At 38.6% G+C, this 16,690-nt stretch overlaps 1 long non-coding RNA gene across 1 annotated transcript; it reads right to left on the minus strand.

The window, feature by feature from the left end:
- Nucleotides 1-7,880: 7,880 nt before the first annotated feature.
- LOC139118251 (uncharacterized) lies at nt 7,881-15,328 on the minus strand. The gene is made up of 3 exons (XR_011548650.1): nt 15,257-15,328; nt 13,425-13,500; nt 7,881-9,956 (listed from the first exon to the last, which is right to left on the minus strand). It is a non-coding gene; the product is annotated as an uncharacterized lncRNA (long non-coding RNA).
- Nucleotides 15,329-16,690: the final 1,362 nt, after the last annotated feature.

Raw genomic sequence — 16,690 nt, forward strand, 5'->3', positions numbered from 1 at the left:
TTGATTCTCGCCAAGGAGTGCATTTCTCACCAATCTCCAGTGGAGATTAAAATTGTCCCACCGACAGCGGTGAGAATAAGAACAGATTCTCACCAATTGCAAGAAAGCGCCAGTTTCTCGCTCTAGTCACGCACTTTTTCCCTATAGTGAACGTAGTCAAAGTCCTGGTAGTACTTAACAAATTGCCTATCTATTGGGATAATGAGTCTCTTTCAACATGAATGAATTTAATCTCGAAGATACTTAATAATTTATATTTGACTCGCCCATACTCATAGTCGTATTTACATGGATTCACTGATGCCAGATGAATCGTAATTGGTCTTTTTTTTATTTGCTTGAGGAAGTAGCAATGTTGTCGAAATTTCATGTCACGGGGTAATCAGTATGGTGTCGTAAAAAACTCGGTAAATGGTTGTACTTAATTTGCTCATAGAAAGTCAGTTCAATGGATTTGATAAACAGTGATCATCCTTGTTGTTTAATTCTAGGTTTAAGGCGTGATATATTGTACCGTTTGTTTTCTGTTAAATGTCAAGAAAGTTTATTCCTTAGAGTTCAAAAATCCGTTTAGGCGATTTTACATTCGCAATTCATTACCTTACGACCATTTAAAGAAAACAGCAGAAGCAGCTGGTAGATAAATACAATATCTCCATTCGACAAATGATCACTGATGGCATCGGTGACATGGGGCCTTAGTTAGTGACCACTAACTATCTGACTTACAGATTGATATATGGCGGGTGCCACATGTGGGGCAGGATGCGCTTACTATTTTCGAAACACCTGACATCACTTCTTGGTCTTTTGGCCAGAGGTCCATATATCTTTCTTTCATGAATTTGACTTTGTTTGTGTACCGTCTATTTACTGTCTGTTCTGTGCTGTTTTGTGTCTGTTTACAACTATTGTCTTACAAATTTTGACCTTGTGTTATTGGATTATGGATTGGTATGATTGCGATTATTCAGAATATGAATGGCTCTAGAGGATAACTACTAGCAGTACTCGTTTGTAACACATAACGACAAAACAGAAGACATGAGCTACAAAGCGAATGTCATGCTTAATGGCGATCTGAATTGCCATTAACTTTTTAAGGCAATAAAATGGTGACTTACGCTCTACAGAAAGCGGGAATTCAAACATGTTCATGAACTCATTTTGACGTGGTGGATTGTCCTTATTTATGACAAACTTGACCAATTTACCACGTGTATTAATAATGCATGATTTGCCCAGAGCGAACAGTTTGAAAGTGGACACAGGAAACACAAGTATCTGCAAAAGCATCCCCTATGTGCTAATCAGGATTTTGCTGTTCGAAGTACACCCTTGAGATTGGACTTGTATAGGATCAGCTATGCTTTACTAAAAACAAAGTGAAAACATATCTATCGCAGGGGAACTGAGTGTGATCACACGGCATATCAATCCACACAGTATGAAGCCAACTACTTACGTAGTATGTAATCGTAGTGCGGAGCAATGCATACACAAGCGGTGACGTACTTGTAAAATACTGAGAAAAAATCATCTTTTGTTTACTTTGTGTACACGGATATAAGCAGTGCAAAGTGAAAAGCAGCCAAAATTGACAATTATTGTATTCAATATATTACAGCAAAATAAGACTTGTTTCGCTCCTGATTGTGTATGTTTGCGTGGTCGGCAGGGGCAATACCAAGTAGAGCTATACTGGTTGATTCTTCGCTGCGATAAATGTATGGGCAATCGGAAATATGTATCCTCGAGGGAGATCAAGAAAAACGTCATAATAAAGTATAGCACATTTTACATTTATTATGACCATTAGACAACTTGTGGTAGTTGTCTGAGTTTTAGTAAATTCAGCTGTTTTACAAGATCAAGTGTTGACCGCTGTCACAGTCATGGAATGTGCCATGAGCAGAGAATTCCGCTCTTATGAGGCGTAATCACTTCCGGGAATGCCCGGGCGAACGTATGGTAAAATCAATTATTTCAACAGATGTATGAGTGTTTTAAACTATTTCAATTCATTTTCTTAATTTTACGGTCCCCCTTGCCTGAATTCGATTTCAAAATTTTTGCCGTCACCATGATGTATCTTGAGCAAAAGTTTCAGTATTTCACTATCGAGGCTCATATCACCTAAATCACTGGCGTGTCACTATCATTCGTTCGAAAGAAATTTGGCATTTGTCACACAATACAAAAGTATTTTTTTTTGCCTGCAGCAACAATATAAGTTTTTTATTTTGTACGACGGTTGGATGATATGTTTAGAGCCAAACTATGAAGGAGCGATACCGGATCGATGAAGCTTGGTTTGCATTTATTTCATCTCTTCAGATGACAACCTAGAAAAGGAACAAACTATCAATGGAGAGTACTATTCTATCCTATTGAGGCAGTTACGGGATCAGGACAATGTTCCAACCCACAAGGCAGTCATTGCCATGGCAACAGTGTGTGACTGCGGCTTCAAACTCGTTTCACACCCATTATATTCTCCTGACCTAGCACCCTCAGACTTTCATCTCTTCCCCAAAATGAAGATACAGTTAGCTGGAAAGCATTTGACGATGATGATGACGTCATATCCGCCGTTCAGGACGTGTCCGACGACCAAGATGAATTCCTCTACAATACAGGGATCCAAACGCTGCAGCATGTACAGCTGGCAGAAAAGTATGGACCGCAAGGGGGACGTTGAAAATAAATAGCATAGAAACTCATTCCAGTAGGACTTCATAGTTAAGCTCAACACTTTTCACCCTACCCTCACAGATTATTCTATTTACGGCATCGATCTAAAACGTTCACATGTTCTGCCTCTCTTCTTTTGGCCACCTGTTCTAACGAAATCATGTGTTTCAATCAATAGTAACCGGTGATAATGACCAACGGTGTCGGTACATTCTCAGCCTCCGAACATTAACGAGTTTTAAAACCCAGAGTAGCGTTGGGTTGTTTTTCTGATACAATATGTCCTGCATCACTTCAATACCTATCAATGAATGGGTGTGAGGCCAGGGCTTCCTTTGCTCAGAACGTGACACCCGGCGAACATTGTAGAGCCTAAACGATTTACTTTGCTTTTAGTGACATTGTCGTGTCAAACAATTCAGATCCAAACCTTGGTCTTTTCACGAGATCACCAACTGTGTCGCGGGGCGTCACATGATATGCGTAGGGCCAATCGCCGCGCCGACCGAGTAAATTAAAATGATCTGTCAGGCTGTCTGATAAAGTGTACTAGAGTATAAGCTATAACTACTTTCTCGCCAAATATGGAAAATGAACATTACATGAAGGATAACAGTCGATGTGACATCCTCATTCATCGAGAAAAAATTATGCGGCCGGAAGCTTCTCGTATCTTTACAGTCGCGAAGACGGCGATTCAAAATTATGGCAATTCAAAATAGCAACCACACAATGCGGCGACAAGCTTTCTTTGTTTTTCTTCATTCCAAACATGTACAGAATAGGCCGAACGCATCACTTTTTGCAGAATTCGTTTGCTCTGGAAATGCACGGGAACATGGGATGATTGCACCATTTTCTCATTCTCCAATAAAATGATAGTTCTGTCAAAGGTCGACATCCAACCCTAATACCAAGGCAAACCTCGCGCTACTATACTGCAGCTTCAACATGCGATGCACGTGTTTTACTCATTGAACGGAAACACTTGCGCGGGATCGCTCCATTGTTTTATAAAATAAAATCAACCGTGAAATGTTCAAACTAAGACTGATACTGTCTTCTTTAATACAAACATGTAGAACTTGGCCTCATCGAACTTTCCAATCTGTCCCGAGCATTCTATTACTAGATTCACTCGCGCTTTGTCCTTCACAGTCAGATTTCGACTCTGATAAGGAGCCACTCGTCCCGGATGCCTAGGATTCAAATTGATATGCCTATGCACCTTCAAACCAATACACCTCGAAATCGCTTGAGCAATTTGAAAAGTCCCTTTAGCTCAGTCGACCGCCGCTGTGGCTTCCTTACCAGTGTCACAGACAAATATAAACAGACTGGAAACGCGGCATGCCTTTTGTTCCATGGTCGTCTCGGTAGACTATTGGCATTTCATATTTAAATGAGCTTCAAAGATGTTATACTTTTCGGAGGCTTTGTTTGTGCGAACGCATCACTTTTTGCAGAATTCGTTTGCTCTGGAAATGCACGGAAATGCTCGAGATTATGCGAAAAATACGACGAGATGGCATCGTACTGCCAGTCGCGTAGCAACCATAGTTACTTTGTGAGCTCTCAGGCCAGAAACACTGCTTCACGCCAATCAAAACATAACACGCCAGCAGTTTCATAAACATGTAATTCCTTGAAGCACGTGTAAAAGACGGTATGACTGACAGTAAACAATTGAGTAAAACAAGACAGTATCGATAAAAACTTTCGAATTTGGTTCAAACACACTCATTCTATATTCATAAAAATATGAGAGGAATTTTTAAAACGTTAAAACTCACTTCCCTGAAGCTCAAAACACTCCCGTTTTCGCCAGCACGTCAATTCCGCTCAGCACCACACGACAACAACAACACAAACTTTGCCGAACATACTTTCGCTTAACAATTGACGAAAATCCGAAAATTACCGAAGGATGCATGGCCGGCACTCTTCGGAAAAGAGAGGCGAGAGCAACCTGAGGCGAGGCGAACATGGATGGGTTACGTAACCGCTTCAAGTCTTAAACAATACCAGTTGCAAGTCTGCCTATGTTTGTCTGTGCCAGTGTTCACTGGGCGTCTGTGAGTACTGTTTATATAGCTGACTTTGTTTGTGGTCTAATTTATGCAAGGACCGCTAAGTACACTTTCGTGTCAATTGCGTGGAACAAATGACGTCAATTGTACCTATTGGTCAATATGCAAATACCGCTGCCTGGCTCGGGTGCGAAGTGGCCCCCTGATCACCAGGCAAGAAAAAGGAGTCCAATTTCGCCTTTCGCACACATCTTTCCGAACTGACACATATGCAATCCATAGTCCCCTAACTGAGTTTTTGACTGGTAAAAATAAAAACTTTTGAAATGATGTCATAGACTATTTTAGTACATCGTCAGATTAGCCGCCCGATGCGGATTGTGGCAATCGAGTGGTCAGAAAACAACAGCTCCTGTAAATCACATATTGACTACAACATTCGACCAATACAAGAGTGTCCTAACACTAACACTTAAAGTCAACAACAAACTAGGGTTATGAACAAAAATTTATAACAGAAAGATGATCTGGTCATTGATATTAAAGAGGCACTCCCACTTGGTAATATTTTTAAAACACATTTTTTTTAATGCCAACGGTCGATATTTTACATGGCGACTGCGCGCGGATCGCGAGATATCGATAAAAACATGTCCTCAAAAAGTTAAAGTTTGAATTCCGGTGGCCAACCTGAATTCAGCTTCCGAACATAGAACGTTTGGCACTGGGGCCATTGTCAACTAAGATATGGAGTACGAGTCTACGCTGACGCTGCTGTACGCCACAGCAGTACCACTCGCGTCGGTGAGCGGTCATGTCCCATGGGAGAAAGCCGAGTCCTACTGACTCGGCCAAAAAAAATCGAAAAACAAAGTTTGCTGATTCCACCAGAATTCGCATAGGTGACTAACACAGATAGGTGCGGTTGATACATAGTATGCATAGTGGCCGCTGCGTGGTATGCACGCATACCACACGCGGCGGCCGCTATGTATCGAACCACGCGTAACTGTGTGGCAGACGACAAAATGTAGTCATCAGAGGCAACTAATATTTTACACGTAAAAACTGATATCTATGTGGTATTGTTTAAAATTTAATACAACTGATTGAGAATAATGAAAACGACAAAAACTAAGGAGAAGTTTTAAAAAAGAATTACCAGAGGTAAAGGCATTGATAATGATGTATATAAAGTCATCGCAGTAGGAGGTAAATTAATTGCGTCATTCGAACGTTTTTGGACTCCTTAGAATATCGTCAATCAGCACAACAACACACTTTCGGGGGATTTCGGGTCATAACCATAAACGATCGTAAAACTTCGGGATGTGAAAAGTACGCTCGGGAAATGACATGTTTTTATCGATATCTCTCGAACCGCGCTGAGTCGCCAAGTCAAATATCGACCGTTGGCATTAAAAAAATATGTTTTAAAAATGTTACCAAGTGGGAGTGCCTCTGTAATGTTACGAAAAGTAGAGTTAGCACAATGCATCGACGGAAAATAAGGCAACGGTCAGACTTTCTTTTATAATGCGTTCTTTGCAAATACAATCATATCGGGACTGTCGCAACGCCTTTTGAAGTCTACATTTTTCAAGGCAGCAGTTAGATTATACAATTCGGACGTTAAATATGCTCGTCAAAGACCGTGACGTTGCCAACATTTTTTATTGAATTGAATTGAAGCTATATTTGGCGCAAAAGAATATTTAAAATATGTTTATTAAATAATTGGGGTCTCTTAGAGCTTCTATAAGATTAAATATAATCACAGTTTTTTACGTGTTAATGACAAATGGAACATGCATTGCAATTTTCGGTAAACATCATTATTCTAATAAATTTCACCGTGAATTCCCGTCCGCTCCTCTAGGACAGCGCTAAGAAGAAAACACCTAAAATTCTTAAAATAATTTTGGAAAATCCCTTATTGAGGTTATCATCACTATAAAAAATGAGGATAACTTCTCATTGTTTACCCTTTTACCATATTGTTGCATCTAACGGGCTTTCTGCTACCAATTTTGAATTGTACGCACCTGTCGTTTTCTCTACCATTCACTCTGCCAGTGCCTCTTCCGTATAGCCAGGAGGCACGATACAAAACTGGTGTGACAAAACTTCTGTATCGTTCCATAGTATTTCAATGTTGTGTTCTAAACCGATCGCGTAAGCCGACAAAATAGTTTGTTTGCGAGCGAACCTGAAACAAACTCTGGCTTGGGGAGATACATTAACAAGTTTAGTTTACTGGGAACAGCGTATCACAGTACCGCTTATTTGGAGGTATGTTTGATACCAGCAATTTGATTGGACCTTAGGTGGTGAAAATAATTTTCGGTACCTTTCATTACGGAAGGGGGTGTTCCAATTTCATCACATTAATAAAATGTTACTATACATCTCTATTAATCATTTTCTTTCGATTCCTTTTGAAATATCGACAATGTAATTAGACCTAGAATATTGGTAGTGTTTGTGCAATTATGTGTCAACCGTATTTTTTACGCGCATCCAAATCCATAAAAGTGGTTGCAACCAGAGTTGTCTTACCACACGGAGATAACATACTGAATGAAATCATAGACCGTAGAAGCGAGACAAATTACACACATCTTTCATAATTGGTAAAATGACCGGATAAAACACAAACACTGTTGAAAGCGATTGCCTACTTGACAATAAAGAGCACAAGACGACGGAAATACTCAGCGATAGCTTAAAGACTGTGTGACCTCAACAAGTTTGCCAGTCCGCAGTAGAGCATCGGGTGCACTACTGCAACAGGGAACCGATGAGTGCAATCCTCTTTAAAATGTACGCGTTTCATAGTTAATACAATTATCAATGAAAATTTCAACATATGCTAATCATTGTTGTTGTTAACAACAGATCTGGTTACTGAGCATGCACTGTACGTCACTGTTAGGAATAATCAACCAGTGGTGATCTCCAAAGTATGCCATTGACATATGATAATTTTCTGCCACAGCAAACACGCAAATATAACCCATTTTTCTTTCCGTTCTGCCTTGCAGAGACGAAGATGATGAATGGGTCAACATGTGACAGCACTGTCACATATCACATATATTTAAAATTCATTTCACGTCTCACCCTCTGATAACAATTTTCTATTTGGGATGTTTTGACTTGTTGGACAACCTTTAATAACAACTTTCTTTTTCATTTTAGTGCAATTACTTTCACTCAAAATTGGCGTTGTTTTAATCCACTGTATCAGCGTTCTTACAACATTAACACAGCAGGGCTGGATGTAGTCTAAAGCTACATTCTCTCAGTTATATAACGCACAGAAAAACATAAACAAATGAACTAGTACGAACTCTAGTTATAAACTGTCACATACCTTATATTGACAACTACAAGTCTCTATTTAGACAATAAAGTTAAATCACCGGTTCCATGACCCAGTGATTCCATTATTGCTCTGCTGTACAAACATTTTGTCACTATTGCACTGCTCCACTTTAATGTTTGAAGAATGATTCAGAACTTTCAACAACGACAAATACAGTTGAAAAGAGTCATAGCAGTGCAAAATTCAAACTCCTCAATATCGGTATTATTCGACCACTTTATCGCAATCCTACTTGTCTTTAATGTGAAGTACAATTATTAAAGCTAACAAGTAATTAAAAATGAAGCACCAGAGAAAAAACTATTGACATTTTTTTTTACAGTGTTATACATTAGCCTCAACTGCTTTCACGTAACTAAAAAGACCTCACTATATCAATGGTCAATTCCTTTGTTAAAATGATATCTTGTGCTTGATTACAATAATCTTTCCCTTCCTATGATTACTACGACTTTGCTCATTACATACGTTACCATGGATACGTATGAAAGGAAAGAAAATTCACTGCCTAGCAAACGCTCCTTCCCTAAAGGTATGTTTTGAAGTGCGAAAATCTACCTATAAAATCGTCATTGGAATTCCCCAACCGAGATGCATTGCCGAAATTTGATAGACATGTTTTTAATAAACAACAATCATTTAATAATGAATACTGAAAGTACACTGGGCACTACTTGATTCCAAGGCGCAACTTTCGCATATAGTTGGTGTGAATACAATTCATCCTATTTATGTTTCATTCTCCACGTCCCTATTTAAAAAGGTAGACTTTCGCAAAAAGAGGTTCCTTGGACTGATCAAGATACGCAGTGGTTGGCATTTGGAAAATAGGGACACGTTATAAGATATTTACATGAGGACACTTGGCAAATACCTTACTTCAAATATACCAAAGACTCTCTCATCCCCCAACAAACAGAGAAATACAACTCTAAAATACATAAAAATAGTTTAAAAACTCTACGGCTTTGCATAATATATTTACAAATCCTTGGCTAATTAAGTAGCTATAATATCAACATCAGAAAAACTTTATCGCAGTCGAACAAATAGTCAAATATTGTGAGTGGCTTATAAAGATTCATCATAAACTGCTTTAGTAAGCATAATGGTACTGTATCACCGCTCTTTGCTTGTCGCATTTCGTTAAGTTTTAGTTTTTCCTAAACTATTGGATAATTAGTTGTTTTTCTTCCTTGACGAGGGTACCAACTCCCCGTCCAATACCTAAAGTAATACACCAAGGTGGCTAATAAGTATATATATACTATTTTTACAAACTGTAAGTAAAATGTTACGAAGACTTTCACAAAAAAGAAATTTTTGCTCTGCATTAACAGTTCACCTTAAGTTGCAGAAGATTTATAAACATCTCAAGTTATCATGCCTTATATTCGTAATTTTCTGGCAGTATAAACTTCTTGTCTGTGCCTCCTATGTGAGAAAAGTGTGACCCCATTGTGATACCAATGTAGCCAATAATGTATCTTAATTTATTAACATATTATATATAATGATAATTATCGGGATAATGATAATTATCGGGCTAGCCAGCCTCGACTGAATACAAGTCCCGTATTAGTACTTCTGGTTTGCCCTCTACCATAGCTTTGATGGTTGAGATGGTACTTAAACAGACAGCTCAGAAGACCTTCTGTTCATCGCCCTCCTTAATCATTATGATTTCTTGCCTACGTTTGCTGTTTACAGTCATGTCGTTTTCTGCTTAAACGTACTTTTCCACACAAGTTGATAATAAGTGTAACGAATTCACAGACTGTGATGACTGAAAATCCAACGTACAATCCGAGAGTACCGCCGACATCGCTCAGTAGATCTTCCCACTGCATGTTATAATTTTATAAGAGAAAGGGTTGAATAAAATATGTTACTTGTCACGTTATATTGTAAAATGTCATTGTCCTTTAATAATAAGCTCTAAGAAAGTCTGTGAAACAACTTCACCAAATGGTACGTTGTTATTAAAAATACAATTTCTCTCTCCTCTGATGATTGGTTACATTTAAAGGGACAAAGTCGCCCATTTTTCATGAATTCTGTTTGATACGAGATACTACTTATATTGTTTTACATGTGAAAAGATACTGAATGAATGGATGACCATGCATATATTCGTCCCTGATTTTAGACACGATACATGAAACCATCGCGAAAATGAATTAGTGGTCATGAGCATTAATTCATTTTCGCACTGGTTTCATTTAATGTGTCTAAAACCGGGGTCGAATATATGCATTGTCACCTATTCATTCAGTATCCTTTAACATGTCAAACAAAATAAGTTGTATCTCGTATCAAACACAATTCATGGGAAATCACAGGGGCTGTCTACATGTCCGTCCCCAGGGGTGGGTAGGTGTTTCGTTGTATCGCTAATAAAGATATATTCTACCAACCTTTGGTGTTTCGGTCTTAACTTAGCACTGCCCTTGACAATCTTGCGTATACGTTTTATCAACATGCTGCGTCTATTATCTGATGAGTTTGAGTGCCTAATTAGCCAAAGTAATCAAGGGTAAATTACTAATCTGTGGACGCTCTCACCAGATTATCACCGGATTAAATATGACAAAGTCAATAACGAACGCACCAGCAAGGTATAACTGAAGAAAGGGCTGAAACTCTTAAAAGCCGTGTCCAGAGCTGGTCCGTAAAACTAGTGGACACTTTATATTCATGTATTCATAAACAAACAGAAGGCAAAACAAACTTGAATATTCATTTGTAAACGAACAGGTCGGAAAGGAGGACCTCCCAGGAATGCGTGGTATGTGTTCAACACACCTTGGTAACGTATCGGAGATGTGTTTATACTCTTCCTGCATGCTGGCCCGGCAAAAACCACGTTGGTCGACGTGTCTAACACCGCATCGAACTGAATCAGACTTCACGGGTATATCGAAAATTCCGTGTTAGTCGAGAACAAGAACAGAAAAGACTTTTGATACTCGACGTTCGAGTTCGCCTTCAACTTGTCCAGTTTATCATCTGCGTTCTTGCAATACGTACACTTTTGTATTAGTCTTTTTTTCAAATAACAAAAGACATGTTTTACATACGACCGATTATGTGCTCTGCAGTACAAGCAGTGTTGTGGGTTGGTGACTACATGCTTGCAAATGTTATACACCGCGGTATTTTGCTTTGAATTTTTCAATTGACCCCATGTGCTAAGTTACACAAACAAGAAGGTCGAGTGTTCTCTCTGCAAATCAAGAAGTATTTCGAACACGAACGATTCAGATATCTTGACCTCAACATTACTAGCTACGCAGCTCGAAAGTTATGCTCGGAAACAGGACGGGAACATTAGTCAAAGCCGGATTTTGCATGGAAAGCATGCAATGTACTGCATACTGCTTATGCTCCCTTGGGTCTGAGACTCTCGCCCTCTCGGCCATAAACGTCATTGAGCTGCCAAGAATATGATAGTGCAGTCGCGTGAATCTGTGTATATTTTGAAACATTATTTTATCAATCCTTATACTCAACTACCTAACGCATCAAACAAGGGTCATGTCAGGTTCTTAGGACATTCTCCAAAAGACATATAATCGATTAGTGTCGCGGAATGATTTTCACTAGGTTTGAGAACTAATAAATAACTGGTCGTCAGTGTGTCTTCGCATATCAAATCGACAAGTGTATTACTAACTTCGAGGGATCACATCCTTCAATGTAAAGTTGTTTTTATACAAAACACATTTTCGAGAAAGCTGACGTACAAGGGAAAGACACAGCGACTGAGTCCGACGGAGGCGAAAAAAAACAGTGCATTCGCATTTGTGTCCGATGTACACATCTCTGTTATTCCATTCTATCAGTCGACGAAGCCTACGTCAAATTGTAGTGAACTCCGAGCAAAGTCCCACATAACATGTAAAGGCGAGCCAGTGGCCATATGATGATGGATTGCATAAACTTCGAAGTCTAACATCCTTAACTGTAAAGCTGCGGTTTTTATACAAAAAACACATTTTTGGTAAAGCGAATGTGCGAGGGAAAGACGGGGAAAGACACCGTGATCGCGCGACTGAGTCCGACAGCGGCGCAAGAAGTGTTTCCCCGACAGTCAGACATATACAGTATGCTATATCATGCATTTCTAAAGCGTGTCCAAACGTTGACATAAAAAGATATGTCCAAAAGATTTTGATTATATATAGTTATTACATTGTTACGCAGGGTTTCACGCGGGTTCAAAAACTGACATAAAAAGATATGGTGTCCAAAAAAATTCGTTTTATTCAGCTGACTGATTTATCGTCTTTGCTATGGCTTAAACATCCCCGTTTTTCCGTTCGACAAGACTGTGACATCAATATCTCCCCAACGTATAGATCAACCTGGTTGAGTATTACTATGCTTCCAATGTGTCTTCGCAGCTTTCATCTCGTCTGGAAACGAATAAGCATATATAAGGCATGAAAATACTTTTGCCGACTAGTCAGTTTTTATGTTTACAAGCGGCGAGTTTCTTCCCGCAAACGATGACCGGCTGTAGTCAAAAATACATAGATTGTCATGTCCGTGTTTATAAACACCGATGAGCTTGACCCTCGATCCCAAAGCATGTTGGCTAATTTGTTTACCTCTATCGATCATTTCTAAGGTTAAAGGTTTGTAGTTCCGGCTTCCGGTCTGACGGACCACATCGGGACACTGACTCCACCGCTTCGATTAGCGTCCTACAGCTCAAAGAAGCAACCGACGAAGGCATAAATTTGCCTGTCCCCGTTTAAACATGTCAGAAAACTGTTGACGTTCGAAAAATTAGGAAATGTTTATTGTAAAGTAGATTTCTGTGAACACGGCTTTTGAGAGTTTCAGCCCTTTCTTCAGTTATACCTTGCTGGTGCGTTCGTTATTGACTTTGTCAATTTAATCCGGTGATAATCTGGTGAGAGCGCCACAGATTAGTAATTTACCCTTGATTACTTTGGCTAATTATGCACTCAAACTCATCAGATAATAGACGCAGCATGTTGATAAAACGTATACGTAAGATTGTCAAGGGCAGTGCTAAGTTAAGACCGAAACACCAAAGGTTGGTAGAATATATCTTTATTAGCGATACAACGAAACACCTACCCACCCCTGGGGACGGACATGTAGACAGCCCCCTGTGGGAAATGGGCGACTTTGTCCCTTTAAAACACACACAAATCTCGGACATAGATATGCGTTCATCGAAACACCTACAATTTTTTGTATGACGCCAAAAGTCACAAGTCTGTACCCAAGTAACCTACCCTACAAAGATCTCAACTACTTATGAATGAAGTTCTTACCGTGTAAGCTGGTAGTTCTGACGTCAACTCGTAATTTAGAGTTCCAAAGTAAACCTTCAACCGGACAAGATTAGCCCTGAAAACACAATGTCCAACATGTCTGTAAGTCCCTCCTTCGCAACTTTTATGTTTTTTCACTAAATATAAAAATCAGGGATACATACGAGAACTTGCTCGTATCTTCTCAGATGGGTGAAGTTCTCGATGTAGGATTACAGAGCAATATCGCAATAAAGATGAAAACACACCAAATATGTTTGATACCTTCATGCATTACTCGAGTTTCATCAGATAGGTAGATTTTAATGTCTACCATTTGCTGCAAGTGCTTACGTATAATAATCAAGTTGCGTCACACCATTTGTTGTGATGGGTTGGATGACAATTTAACATATACAATTTGTTGTCGTCTCGGCACTTGGAGACAAATCCAGAACGCTCTTTGGACTTATCTGTATCGATTATGATAACCTTCTCTATTAGAGAAAAATTGTATTTCTCAGACAGACTGAGTAAGTCGTCGCTTTGTAAATGATTAGACAGCATATCTTGAATTGTTTTCCATTTATATTTATAATTTTTCAAGTACAAAGTAATAATATCTGGGATTTGAAACAACAATTACTGCGAATATCTAGGAAACCGATGTCAAAATATCCTGAGTTTTCCTAGAGTTTTCTTTTAATCAGACCCATTAATGACTGAAAAGTCTATAACAATATAGATGACATATGTTTTAGTGCAGGGGTCGCACAACGCTTTGCCCCATATGGGCAAAATGAAGATTTACCTTACATCCAACCTAAATGGTTTTCTTCTTAAAATGAGTGGTTCTTGGTACATGCGATAAATAGCCAATGTGTTTCTTTCTCGCAAGACATCCTATAAACTCGAGTTGCCAAAAATAACCGTGTCCATCCTACCCAAAAGCTCATAAATGATTGACGCGTAATCAATCCAAAAACTAAGCGCGCAGATTCTTAGGTTTAGTCCACGTTTTGCGAAGTTAGGTTAAGAGGATTAGAGGGTAAGTTGCGAGGAGACGATATTAATAGGACCCGAAGTTAGGAAGCGAGAATGAAAAATGTAGGTTGTCAAGATTCGAAGTTGGAGCGCTTGAATTCGAAGTCATGATGGTTTCCGACGTTAGGTCTTAAATAGAATTATTGCAATGGCTGATTTCGATGCTTCATGTTCCCGTCTTTTATCAAAAGGCTAGGGGCACTGCTATTTGAGGACGCTACAGCATTATGCTCGATTCGATTTTGACATCAAATATAGCAATAACTTTCAACGTATGGCTGCATAACGTGTGAACCCAAAAGCCAGTCATGTAAACAGGTTAGAAAGTAATCACAGCACGCGCGCTCATTGCATTCTCTACACGGCTCTGTAATTGCCAGGTTACGACGAAGAGCCTAATGTTCGAGCGCAGTCCCCCTAGATTCTTGATCAAAATCGGAAACATGAAACTTCTAAATCAGCTTTGAACATCACAGCCTAACTTCCGATTCCTATCTTCCCTAATTCGAATAATGGCATCCTATGTTCGGATTCAAGCAACATATAACTTCAGATCCTAACAACCTATTTTCGTATTCTCGCGTCTTAACTTAAAATCCTATAAACCTATTTTCGAATCCTCTGAATCTTACATAGAAAAGTGTCACTAGACCTGACGTAAGAGTGTGCGAACTATTTAAGTGTTTGCTTTAATTACGCTCCGTATCCATGAATACACGTGTGCATCTGTTCATACATACATACTAATATATTTATACTTACACTCTTTACATGCATACGTATACATATAGTAAATTCGTAAGCCTTACCTTGCACTTTCCAAATTATGCATATTTCGGGTTTTCTTGTTACTGACCTGTACCACTTTAAGTAGATTCTTCTGAAGTTTTGAAGATAAAGAATTATTACCGAAATTTCCGAGTACGAGTGTCATATAAAGATGTTGAGGTTACATTTGCAAAGACGTAACTCGTGTCAGTAATGTACCACGAATTCACAGTTCACTTTTTGATTGATAGTGATGCTAGTATATGTATGAAAGTTTCAGTGCGCGTATGTGATTCATCTTTGACCTGTAACAAAATGTAAACGCACAGGCCTTTCAAGAGCACGTTATGTTTACTTACCAAATAAGCGTTAGATGGCCACTGCGATTGTGATATAGTCATGTCGTACGTCGTTTCGCTGTAATTAAATTATTTCATAAATATCAATATGTTGAATGAAGAAACGATAGTGTATTGTCAGATTAAGGGATAAATTCGAGTTGCTATTTGAGATATCGCCCATATTCTACCTGGAATTTTCAACTTCCTTTGGTTGGAATGGAAGGGCGCTTAAACTTCTCACTTCTCGTCCGTCAGTTATCAAGGTGTTGACATACAACTCAGAATGTCGAGAGATGCTTTGGGATACTCTTGTGACGCATCCGCACTTTGTCAATTTGTCGCTTGTCTCATTTTGTCACTTTCAAAAGAGTGACAGTTTAACTCATGTGAAGCAATTCATGGATTATCATTCAATTTTTACATTTCGCAAGCCGTTGGCTTTAGCGTGCCGTTGGATATTTTTTTTCACTGTGTGACGATGGAAACTATTTTTGCCTAAAGCTCACCTGCATGGTGGAGGGCAATGGCACTGAAGAAAATCCTTTTGGTACAGATAATAGATCAGTTGTTTGCATACAACTTTAACAGAAGTCAGAGAATGAAAAATAAAATTATTGATATGATCATAGTTAAAAAGAGTGGTTCGATTTGTCTGACTACATTGGGAATAAAATAAGTGCTCAGCAACAATGATCAAGATACAATTATCATTTGCAATTGCTAACAACTGTGATCGAGTGATTTCAAAGTAAGACAATTACCTTATAATTATAAACAGATATTCAGATTCATATATATATTAAAATAATCTGCTTTTATGCTAATTGTATCGAAATTATTTTAAAATTTGTGGAGTAATTGGAGTGTCGATCTTCTTGTCCTATTCTTTGTGTATGTGAAAAATGCAAAAGTTATATTTAATTCTTCCCTTTAAAATATACAAAGGGATTGCGGCTATTTTGAATTTCAATTATCAATGCATTCTGGGTAATGTGTTTTTATACCATCTTGTGCTGGTTATTGTAAGGTGAGATTATTGATGTTTATTTGTTTTAAATAAAGGAAAGTTTAAATCTCTTGTCTTATATTAAAGGGATTTCTTAAGAAACCGATTTTATAAAAGACAAGTTTTCG

The sequence above is a fragment of the Ptychodera flava genome, chromosome 19, assembly GCF_041260155.1.
Source record: "Ptychodera flava strain L36383 chromosome 19, AS_Pfla_20210202, whole genome shotgun sequence".
In the NCBI taxonomy this organism is placed as follows: domain Eukaryota; kingdom Metazoa; phylum Hemichordata; class Enteropneusta; family Ptychoderidae; genus Ptychodera; species Ptychodera flava.